General features: G+C 42.1%; 2 long non-coding RNA genes across 2 annotated transcripts in view; both read right to left on the bottom strand.

Annotated features, from left to right (window-relative positions):
- The window catches only part of LOC127474796 (uncharacterized), a 424,738-nt gene that overhangs the window by 325,284 nt on the left and 87,164 nt on the right, over positions 1-12,290 (bottom strand). The gene's annotated exons all lie outside the window — the stretch shown is intronic.
- The window catches only part of LOC127474803 (uncharacterized), an 86,096-nt gene that overhangs the window by 45,065 nt on the left and 28,741 nt on the right, over positions 1-12,290 (bottom strand). Inside the window, exon 2 of the long non-coding RNA XR_007905987.1 lies at positions 2,205-2,324. This is a non-coding gene — a long non-coding RNA (uncharacterized LOC127474803). The remainder of the gene's footprint in view (positions 1-2,204; positions 2,325-12,290) is intronic.

The following is a 12,290-nucleotide window of genomic DNA, read 5'->3' as shown; positions in this document are numbered from 1 at the left end:
CATCTTAAAGTAAATATTTTATAGTGAATTCAACTTCATTATTGATTACAAGGCATATTACACTTGAGTTCTGTATGCACAGAATAAAGCCAAAAATCTCACAGTTAAAGTATCAGAGAAAGTTTAAAACCAAGAGATGATGTTCTACCATGGTGACAGGGATCCAGGCACAGGAATGCACTGGGAATAGACATCAGTTTTATAAGAATTCTGCTGTGCACCCTTTACTGATCAGTCTGTTTGGGGATGTTCACCTGCTGCCTGCAGCTTACACCCTGCCAGAACCAGATCCCAGGGCAAATCTGTGGAGACCATGAGATGATATGTTTACATATGTATTTACAGCTAAAGGAAGAGAATTTTGCAAGTAAATAAGTAAATTTATCTGCAAAGAAATCACATTAGTAAAACTTGGACTACAGTTGTCATTGCTGTTCCAGTCCCTCCAGGAAGAGAGCTGAACCAGGATGGAATTCTCAGTCAGAACAGCCCACAGGGCTGAGTTTGATTTCATTCTGGCAATGTGCACCTTCCTCAAGAGCAATGCTAAACAAGAGATGGAGAAAGGAGGAAGGAACTGTGAGACTGGGTCATGTTCACAGGGTGAGACACCAGGTCTGGAAAAGCAGGAGCCCAGAGGAGGGAGGGTAAAGATCCAACAGTGCAGCCCTGCTGCAGCTAATGCCCAGCAAAGGGACTCTGAGAGGCACAGCCAGGTGAACACAGGAGCTCCAACACATCACTGAGTCATGCAGCACCCTTTCATAAAACCAGCATTTCTGTCCCCATATCTTTGTTCCTCATTTAGTACTACAGTGTAGAACTTGCGCAGTTTCAATGAAGTGTTTCTAGACTGCACTGTCAAATACGTGCCAGGGAGACTTAAATGTTAACTAGGGCTTGCCAAACCCCAAAATCTCTGTTTCTATTAAAACAAAACAAACAAACATCCAAACAAACACAACAGAATTAAAAAAAAAAAAAAAAAAAAAAGGACTTTTCAATATTTGGGAGAAAACAGACCACAAAAAAAGAGACCAGAGATACAGAAAGATAACCAAAGACAGCCAAATATCTCCTTAAGTTGGGTCACATCTCCCAGTGGAAAGTTCAGATAAACAAGGATATGTAAAAATTATAATTTATGGTTTTGATCAATCGTTACTATTAATAGTAATAATAATGCCTTTTGTATCATTAAAAAAATATTTAACTATATCAGAAAGGTATTAAGGTATTGCACTGAACCACTTTCAGTAGACTGCCTTATTTATCTGGGTTAAACTTGACATTCCTGCTAACTCACATCTAGGTAATTGCTGAATATGAGTCAGAGTTGACTGTATTTAGGTGTCTACAAATTAAAATCAGAGAAATAAAAGAAAGTAACTATTTTAGCATTTTAGAAATGTACCTATGCCAGTTCTAGACTCAGGAAACACTGTGTATATAGGCAGAGATTGTGTATATAAATAGTGATTAGAAGGCTTCCCAGCCTAAAAGGATTGCAGCAGAAAAAAACAGTGGTCATGAGACTTGCAATCCAGCTTAAGCAGCATATGTGCATACTGTGGCACCTAACACCATGTTCTACATTTACAGTACAAATTACTGGACAAAAGAGAAAGCTAAAATTTTAAGTGAAATTTAATAGAGAAATAAGTCATAGGGCAAAATCATTATTCAAGTAAGTCCCAAGTGAAAAAGAGCAATGTAGCTGATCTGCAGACTGGCCTAGCTCGGCAGCACTGCCCCTCAGCAGGGCCTTTACTGCTGCTCAGCAGATGGCTGAGGCTGCACTAGAGCTCTGCAACATCACACTGATGCCAGCCCAGACCAACACACCAAATGCACTGATTTACTCACTTCTAGTCTCTGCCACAGCACTGCCACAGGGCACTGCTGATGCAGCCACAGGCAGATGAGAGCTGAGAAATGCAGTGCCCTGTCTGTGAGCTCCCAGAGCTGAGAAATGCAGTGCCCTGTCTGTGAGCTCCCAGAGCTGAGAAATGCAGTGCCCTGTCTGTGAGCTCCCAGAGCTGAGAAATGCAGTGCCCTGTCTGTGAGCTCCCAGAGCTGAGAAATGCAGTGCCCTGTCTGTGAGCTCCCACAGCAGCTCAGCTCTGTGAGTGTGACACCAGTATTACAACAACTGACCTTTACTGAGCAGGTGTTGAGACTAACAGGGAACAGCAGCTCCTTACCTTCTCATCAGAGAGCAAAGCAAGAAAGAATGCAAATTCCACTTGAAGTCTGCTTCTATTGCTTTATTTCTTCAGGCTTTCCTCAAAGTGGCAAACTCCACCAACAGTATTCCATCCCACCTGAACAAATATTATCCCATCAGAACAAATACTGCAATATTACAAAGTTAGCTGTAACACTGCTAGGAACATTAGGAAAATACTCTTTTATCTATATATGTGAAGCCAAATAATGATATTACCTCTGGAGACCACAGCTGAGGCTTTGGGTTGCTCTGAGTTACTGCACATTAATCTCTTTTTACCTGCAGGCTGCTCACATGGCCCAGCTCTTCAGTGCACCCCATTCACCTCCTTACAGGCACAGCCTTGATTTCAAAAGACCAAAATGGTCTTGATCTTATTCAACACCACTGAATTGTCATGGTCCCTCAGGTGCTGTGATCACTGAACACAACCTGCACTCTGCAGATCTCACAGACCCCACTGCCAGATCACCAAATTAGGGCATAAAGTGAGGCTGCCCCGTGAGTTCAATGGAGATTTAATGACATGTCATAGGATTAGTGAAGAGCAGAAAGAGTGGCCTGCAAGTCTTGTAATACTGGGGGTGTTTTAAGCCAGAGGGGATCTCCAGGTATTGGAAAGAATGAGAGGAAAGAGATTTTAAAAGGCAACACATTTAAAACTTTCAACAATCAGAAACTGGTATGGAGAAAGCTAAGTCAAGATTTTTAAGAACTATCATAACTGTCAGTGCACTGGAAAACTCATTTGCTCAGCCCTCTTCAGAAAATCACTGATAACAGTTTAGAAAAGACTATGAGAGAAACACAGACTTCGTGAAGCTCACGATGTACACGAATTTAACTTTACTGTTTGCTCTCACTGTGGAGTTCAGCTGCATTTACTGCTTATGAAACCAGTCTGATGAATTCAATTACTGAAGGAAGTCTGGTTTTAATTCTTAGAACTACTACTTATTTCAATTTAAATTGATTAATAATAAAAGTTATGGCATTTCAGAGGAACAGCATATAAATTAATTATAAATTGAAGCCCTAGCCCATGGCAATAAGATACAAAGCTCCCCTTCATGTCAGCTCAGATGCAGCTTTCAAGTATATTCTAAAGGTACTTCTTCTGGATAAATATTTTACTTTATAGATATAAATTACAGTTTATTGCCAGCTGTTTAAAATATCTATGATTTGGTAAGAGGAGCCTTGCTAACCCTCAGCTGTCTCCCATTTACTTGAATTGGAAAAACACTGGGTAAATTGCTGCCCATGGAGCACAAACATAAGCAACTGAAGTACCCATAATTTGTTGGAGTTTTAGATCATCCTAATTTAGATATTTTTCAAAAGACATAATGTAAAGTAGACTCCACTTAATGGCCACCCTGATAAACAGCTCTATTGGGAAGATAATACAGTTAGCAAAAGGGTAAATTAAAAGCAAAATGTAAAAGCCATTGTGCATCCATGACATAGCCATGTGTTTGGAATGAAGTTGTTTGATGTGCTGCTCACAGCAGTGTACAGTGAACTGCCATGGATGGCACAGCTGTTATCTTCAGGGCACTGTCTCCTGCTCTGGAATCCATAGTTACAGACTGCATCGATATAATCGAAGGAAAACCAGAAAGTTTCTTAATTCACTGTGCCCTTGGGTAATGATGTAGATACAGCATTCCATGTGTGCTCAACAGGGTATTTAAATATCTTTCTTTGCAGGTTTGATCATATGAAAACTCCCACAAGTGGGGATGCAGTATATACAGCGAGGATACGGAACTGGGTTCTATGCCAAAGCAGCAGCAAGAAGGGAACCTCGAGAGAAGAGAACTGATTGGGGCTGATCCTGGTTCATACCACACTCTGCCAAAGGCAGCTGCAGACTCCCAGGTACTGTCACCAATAAACAAAAATCACAAGCTCAAGAACCAAGAAATTCACAGATTTTCAGTATGTTACATACAGAGCCAAATATTTTTTCTCCATCAAAAAACCCATTTAATATTTCCTTTCGAAAGCTATTTATAACCACAAAGGCAATTTTGTCCCCTTTGAGTAGTTAAAACCTTAATCCCTGGCTTTCTGGTTCAGAAGACATTCTTCATAGAGTGATTTTTAACTATTACAATCCTTTTCTATGAGTCTTAACTGGGACTGAGCCTTTCCCTTTTTACAGGGTGCAGTGATGGCCAGATTAGGAGAGAAGCAGAAGGCACTGGTGGCAAGAGAGAAGCAAAGGAAGGAGAACAGGCAAGGCAAGGAGGCAGAGCTGCAGAGGTGGAGTGTGGCTGCCAGCCCTGGGTCCCCCTGAGTGCAGTCAGCAGGGAGGAGAATCTCCTGGGAAAGCCCCAGCTGGCAGGGAGGATTCAGCACAGAGGGAAAGGCAAAGGCAGGCAGGAGGAGAAACCAGCCAGCCACTGCGTGGCCAGGAGTGCCCTGGGAGTAGCACAACACGGGCAGCAGGGCCCATGGTTACAAATGCAGCCCACAAATTAAAGCAACATCTGATTACCCCCATCAATCCCAAATGGTTTCCTTGGACACCAATCCAAGAGAACATGGAAATTACCTCTTCACTCACTGACAGGCACGGTTCAAGAGCAAATACCTCACCCCCTCAGCCTGAGGGGATTAACCAGCCATTACCTCCCATTTCCTTGTTTCCCTAATGGCCCAGTTCCATCTCCCTGGGCAGTAAGAGCTCTCCCAGCACATCCAGGCAGACAATCTGTACCAGGGCACTTACCGGGCAGCAGGGACCTGAATAACTATCTGCTCCTGCCTGCCAAGCCTGGCCTAAAAGCACCAGGGAGCTCAAGGAGCAATATTCTCAAGGTACCTCCATCTAACCAAATTTCTAAGTAGCACAGGATTACTCTCATTGTTAGGGGGTTTCTCGAACACTATATAAAATGAGATTTTTTTTTTCTTTACTGTGCAGGCAGTAAAAAGTATTTCACTCTTTTTGTGTAGGCAGACAGCTAATAATAATGTGTCTACTCAGAATAACACCATTATGAAAGGGAACCTTCCATATTATGTCACAGGACATACCCAATTAGTGGCAAAACATTTGATAATCCCTACGCTTGCCTTCAGATTAGAACAAAAAAGATAAAATAACAATTTGGCGGAAAACATTTTCATACAGGCGTCCAAGAGTGAGAACATTCTGAGTTCTGCAATGGCAAAAAAGAAAACAAAAAAAACAACAACAAAAAAAATCATTCTTCTGATACTGCAACATCTTTCTCTTTTCTGTTCCTGCAAAAAGAAAATGCAGTTCTTTTTCATCCAGGAGTAACTGGAGCTTTATACAAATTAAATATTTGGGAGTGAAGTCTACCTTCTATTCTGAATCAAGACATGGGTCTGGCAGATTTCTGACCAATGGGAAACAATAACTACAACCATATTTTCTCTTGCCTTAGTTCCTGCCAGGATCAAAGCCAAGGCTATCAATCCTCATTTATGTTTAGATGTTTAAAATATTCCCAGTATAATTCTGGACTTTTGAAGCAGTTGTCACTAAGCAATACCTGTAACTGTCCCACTGTACTAAACTATTTTTTCCCATCAGATACTAGTATGGCAATCCCCTTCATGTCTAATTCTTTGACAGCAATTCAGTTTTAGATGGCTTATAATAGGCTCTGCCTGAATTCTGCCAGGATTGAATTGTTATTGATTGGTATGAGGCAATGGTGTAGAAGGCTGCATTTCCACAGCTTGTATTTGGATGGGTCAGATCTTTTGACAGATGATTTTGTTAGAAAACCTGGGGTCACTGTGGGCACTGATTATTACACACCCTTGCATTTTTTCCATCACTGCAAGCTCAGCTTCTTACTCTACAAAAAACACAAGTAATTTTCTTTCTAAGGTCTATATAGAGGTTCTTTCAAGTAGGACATTATAATCAGTACGTTATAATTTGTATTATCTCTCTACTATGTGCCTAAAAGAATAAATATGGTGTTCTATTTGAAATCAAAGTTGCCACAGGAAATTTTTAGCACTACCGAGCTTCAATTCTGCTATTGTAGCTCTTGTTGATGTAGAAAACACAAGTAATTATCACACAGAGTCTGTATATGTCAGCTGGGAGTTTAATCAACCCGCTGTACACGAGTTTTGGAGGCACAAACAGGCTGAACCCCTGAGATGTGCCAGTGATCAGAGCACTGCCCACCCCTGAGTGCCAGTGACCAGAGCACTGCCCACCCCCTGTGGGAAGCTTCCTTATCAGCCTGTTCTTCCCATCACTGCAGACTCAGTTTCTCCCTCAGCAGATGTACTTCTTAGCATTGTTGGGTAAGACAGGCCCATTCATGTTCCATTTCTACACTTACAAATGCCAAAATACACCAAGTCAACAAAAATTTATGTATTTGACTTCAGAAGATGAAATGATGTAATTAGTAACATTACACTGATTTTATTACTGTTTCTTTGATTTAAATTGTTAGTGGTTTAAACATCTTAATTTCAGAGTGAAATATATAATTGTTTTTTGTTGCTTGTTTATCCCTTTTTTGTATAATTAGGGTGCAGTAATTGACTTTCTATCTCTTTAGTTTAATTGAGTTAATAATGTCTGCTGAGAAGCATGATGTCACACTCCCAGCTACTTGGCTGGAAAGCTGGGGAGAGAGCTTTCCCTGGATGTAAGAATTTCAAAGGGCAGCTTTTCTTCCAGAGCTGTAGCTCTGCAAAAGTTAGTTTTGTTGAAATGACAACAATGCTTTCATGTTTTTGTCCTTTTCTTATTGCTCTTGTGACAGATCATATTAAAAAGTCTTTCTTGACATGGCATGGTTTTCCCCAGTGATATTGTTATCACAAAACACCATCTACTGTCTCAATAACAGCACTCAGGAGCAAGGGCAGCCTGTACTGGAGAAGAGCCCCCAGCTCTCAGTGTCCAACAGCCAAAATTGCCTCCCCTGGACTCTGTTAATGCAGCCAGAGCAGCCCATCCATCCCCACTGGACAGGATCCTATCAACCCTTCCACTCCTCATGACCCAGCCAGCCTGGAAAGGACTCCACCTCCACTTGGACCACGGCAGGGAGGTCAGGCTCCCCTGGAGGCTGGGGCCCAGAATGAACAATGACTTTGGCACCAGGCTGCAGTGAGGAGGACACATGTGCCAGCTGCTCGTGCCAGGACAGTGTCCCTCCCAGGCTGAATCCACTCTGGGATGCACCAAAGGCAAGAGATCACAGGAAGGCAACTGTGCCCCTGGGCCACTCAGCATCTCAGACATAACAAACAGGACTGGACTGCTCTGGTGTCACTGGCATAAAGTTATTATAAAAAATCAAGTAAACTCCATATATTGGAATAAATGACCCCAAAGAGAGTCAAACAGCATCTACTTTAGATCCAGTAAGTGTAGTCAAGGTAGTTCTTTTAGGAGGTTACTGGTATTAGCCCTTTGTGACCTGCAAACAGTTTCGAGGTTCAGAACTGAAGTGTGTCCAAGCAGAAATGGGGGGCACAGGAGACCATAGGGGGAAAAAGGACAAAAACCAGTTCATAACAACATGCAAATGGGGGTACTCAGAGCAGAGTAGCCTTAATCCAGACCAATCTGTCTTAGAAAGGGCCAAGAGCAGTTTGAAAACAGTCTTTGAAACTCAACATGCCTACAGTCTGAGGCTGAGATTTATCCATTAAATGCAAGTGAACACTAAAGTCCTGTATTCTGACTCACTGCAATATTAATTCTGAAAGTATATGTACAATTTAACCTTCCAGTGCCACAGCCAGCAGCAAGACTTCCTAAATTAGCAAAAGTAATAAACAAGAGCCTCATTAAATCTTCCTCTTCCCTGATTTTTTTTATCCTTCTAATGAAGCTCTCTGTCCTGTAACTCCCCTCATTTCCCTAATTCTCTCTTCATCACTGATTCCTTTATCCTCTGATATGAAGGAGTCTCGTGTCATAAGTAACAAGAGAGCTACGTTTTCTAGAGGGCAGAGCAGGAAAAGGACAGGAAGGCAGGCTGGCCTCAGAACTGTGGCCCAGCAAGGCAGATGGCTCGGGAATGTACCAGCCTTGCCCTCTCAGCCTTGCCTGGCACAGCGGGGTCAGCCCCAGGCAGCTCCCTCTGCAGCTCCAGCCTATCCACTGCTGTTCCAGCTGGCTCCTGCACTGCTCTGCTTCACCTGCAGGCAGCAAGGGAGTGCAAGAGTCTTTAAAAGATGTCGGGACAGCTCTCGATGCACTCCTTGTAGCTCTGAGTCTGGCAAAATCTGAAACTCTCGAGAGCCCTCTGAGAGCAGCAAAAAAACCCCCCCTGGTATCATGTTTCTTTGCAGACATCATTAACTCAATTAAACAAAAGAGAAATAAAGTAATTTACTGATTGCTAATTACACCCAAAAAAAGAGTTTAACACAAGCAGGCAGCAACAAAAAACTAATATAATTCACTCCGAAATTAAGATTTTTTTAAAAACACCCTCATCTTCTATCAAAGAAAGTAATAAAATGAGTGTATTGCTACTAATTATAGCAGTTCATCTCCTAAAGTCAAATACATACAACTATGATGACCTTATACATTTTGACAAATGAAACTTGAAAGAACAAACACAGCTCATCAGTTCAGTTCTCCAACAAGGAAACAGGGTCAAGGCTACAGGCATATAGCTTTCCCTGCTTTTCTAACTTTAAAAGAAGGTGTCAAAAGCACATTGACAAAGTCTGACAACCACAGATGATTCCAGGAAAGACTTTGCCAGTTTATTTTTCTCCTTATTGTCATTTGAAGAATGGCACTAAAGTTCTGTTATGCCATGGATGGCCCTGTCAGGGCTCCACTGACTGTTTGCTAATGAAAAGTGCAGCTCCCTGTGCAGCTGCCCCTGAGCTCTCCTTGCACAGTGCCTTACAAACGTGAAGTACTCCCACACCCAGAGACCACCAGCTTTTTACACGGGATTTTTTTCCTTAAATAATGAGCTTTACTAGCAATAATCGCTCTCCTGCCTCTGTACTACAGAGCAGGTACTTCAAAAATATTTCAGTAATGATGAGGACATAATGGTGAATTGATCTATCCCTGCAAAGCTAAGGGCCACGTTATCAGGGAAAGCACAGGGAATTCAGAGAGGAGAAAATATCAGACACTTCTCCCATTTGAAGCTAACTCCTCGATCCCAAAATTGTCATTGGGCACTCCAGCACAGCCAGACCCTCAAGGCTGTGATGCATCAGTGCTCTGTTTGCTACCCCAAACACTGTGTTAACTACTATCATGCATCCTGGTTTACAGTAGCATGTAATACCAATGCTGTTCCAGATTTTGTATATCTTTCAAACATTCTACTTTTCACAAATTCAACTTTTAACATGTTTCAACTGGAGACAAATTGTTATTTGTTATGCAGGCTTCAGCAGCCATTGCAGTTCAATAAATGAAGCTTTACAGATGTCTCAAAAATTGATATTTTGCCAAGAGTCCTCTGTGATTCTGATGCCTTTAAAAATAGAAAGAATCATTCTAGTTTCTAATGAGAAATTCTTCTGAAGCCCTAATGAGAAAGGAAAAGAAGGTATCGAGACATGAGGCCTGTGTTTCTTACATGTGTTTCTACAGATCCCTTACCTGTGGATCAGCTCTCAAGGGGCAATGCTCAGGATCTCCCAAGTTTCCCAGGGACTCTGAAGGTTTACAGCATTTTGCAGGAAAAGGCTGCTTCTTTACTGTTTTTAGACCAGCTCGGCTGACCAACAAAACCTATCCCATCTACCTGAGCTACTGCAGACCAAGATCCAGACATGTTGGTAGGACAGTGGGTGGGGAAAAGAAAAAGCAAAATGGGAGTAAGGCTTCCTGTGAGGTCACAGGGCCCCTGTGCAGGCCAGTGGATCCCTGCTGAGACCCCCCTTCCTAACGGATTGTCTTGCCCAGCAGGAACCTGCAGACTCTCCAGGAGCTAAAGGAATGGGAGCTGCACTTTTCAGCAATAATAAGTGCCATTAACAAGGCAATTCTGCCAAGAGGGCTGAAGGCATCTGTTCCTCTGTAAAATCCTCAGATGGATGATACAGGCACTGCACCCGTTTAAGGATGTGCCCTGACTATTATGGATGTAATGTATCAAAGCAGCCAAATTACTGCCCGGGAAGCCCAGGCAGAACTCGGGAACAATAAGAAAACTGATCTTATTTTACTCTGAGTTAAGGATAGTTGACTCTTTTTCTATTAGTGTAGCTTTTGATGTTATAGCGTAATTAAATTTGAACCCAATATGCCCAACTTCTGCAACAAATGATATATATTTCTCTTTCTTCTCTTTGTGTTGAAAATATATCCTGGCTGACTGCAATCACTGTGGCAAGCTGTAAATGATGTATGAAATGAAAAATCCCTGCTCACTGCAAAGAGAGGATATAGCCAGGGCTCAGCAATTGCTGCTGGGCTGTGCTATTTGCTAAAATATTCAGCTCAAAGGCAGTCACACGGGCTTGCCAGTGCTGCCACTGGGCAGCAAGCTGCATATATCATTTTTCAGTCTTATTCAGGACCAAATGACTAAGTGATAGCTGGTATGATAAATTCAGAAAAAAATTTACAAAGATCCTAAACCAACTTCAGTTGTTGGGCTTTTTTGTTTGTTTGTTTACCTGAATGACTGAGGTTCAACTGCCTCTGTCTCCCAGTGCTCTGAATTTCAGAAACTCATACAGTGACACCAAGAACAGCTAGACAGCTGGAAAATTATTAAACAACAAATGGTTTCACCACTCTGGAAATATTTCTAGACACTATTTAAAATATACTGAGCCAGTACCATGATTATCATGGGGTTCACTGTAATCAGGAGGGTCCCTTGAACATCTCTGACTGAAGTCTTAGGCCAAGACTCTCTCCATCCTATGGTATAGAGACATAGAAGTACATCTGCATTTCAGCACAAGTGAAAACCAATTTGCATTCCTGCACAGGACTGTGGGTACATCAGAGATATTTTTATTAACCTTTGGGATTGAGGCTGTGATTTAACAATACCCAGCCTTCCCCAGATTATGTAGTTCCTGCTAACCCCACACTCCCCACCTGTTGTCATCCCACAGCTCACAGGTTCCCCTGTTTTACCAGGGCAACTGGAATGCAGCCATGCTGTGACTGAATCAGGAATCTGACCTGACTTTAACATAAACTCTGTCTAAACAAAAGAAAAGAGAAAGGAGTACTTTTAGTAAGCCAGACAAATTCTCCCTAAACAGAGGAAACATGAGACCCTACACAAGATTAACTAGGGGCAAAGGCAGGGGTCATTGTGTCATTAGAAGCATCCAGGCTGGATCCCAGAAAGGACCACAAACAACTGTTTGGAAGAGCTGCCAATTCCAAAGCTGAGTGCAGGGGAGGGGAAGAGAAAGGCAAGGCAGCTGAGAAGAGGGGTGACTGTGCTGGCAGTAAATCTGTGACTTCTGTCTCCTGGGATGACTGTAAGCCTGACTGACAACATGCAGATCATGTAGCACCTATGGGGTTCTCTTTAAAATTTTTATTCTTGAAGCCCTTCAAAGATCACACAACAAGATGAAATTTGAGATTTCTTTCTGTATGTGTGTTCTTCCTCCCGTCTCTTCCATTGAGATGGCTGCAAAGGTTAGAAAGTTGTCTCACCTCCCCTGAAGGCAACCAGCAAAAGGGAACCTCAGAAAAGGCTTTAAAATTCACATACTTTTTAAAATGTATGAATAGTTAAACTTGGGGTTTGTTCGGACATTTTTAACATACACATTTTCATGCATTATGGAAGTTTGGAAGTCTAGTTTTGCATACTTAATGTTTAACCTTCCAGGCACATTTTTGACTTCTTACCCCCTCTAAGTGGGTGTTAATTCAAACTAGGCAAGAGGGCACGAACTTGAACAGAAGATCTCCTTTCCAATGTCATTTTCTCCAGACCTCTCACAGATAAGGTTAGATACCCGTGTCTGATCCCAACGTGGTGCAAGCAGTTAATGGCCCTCAGAGCACTCGTACAGCACCTTGAGGCCAGAGCTGATGAACTGCAGGAGCAGGGAAATACAAATGTCT

The sequence above is a fragment of the Manacus candei genome, unplaced genomic scaffold, assembly GCF_025592945.1.
Source record: "Manacus candei isolate 608988 ecotype Guabito, Panama unplaced genomic scaffold, ASM2559294v1 h1tg000044l, whole genome shotgun sequence".
NCBI classification, from domain to species: Eukaryota; Metazoa; Chordata; class Aves; order Passeriformes; family Pipridae; genus Manacus; species Manacus candei.
Note: the sequence above shows the minus strand (reverse complement) of the source record. Positions and strands in the feature narration are given on the sequence as shown.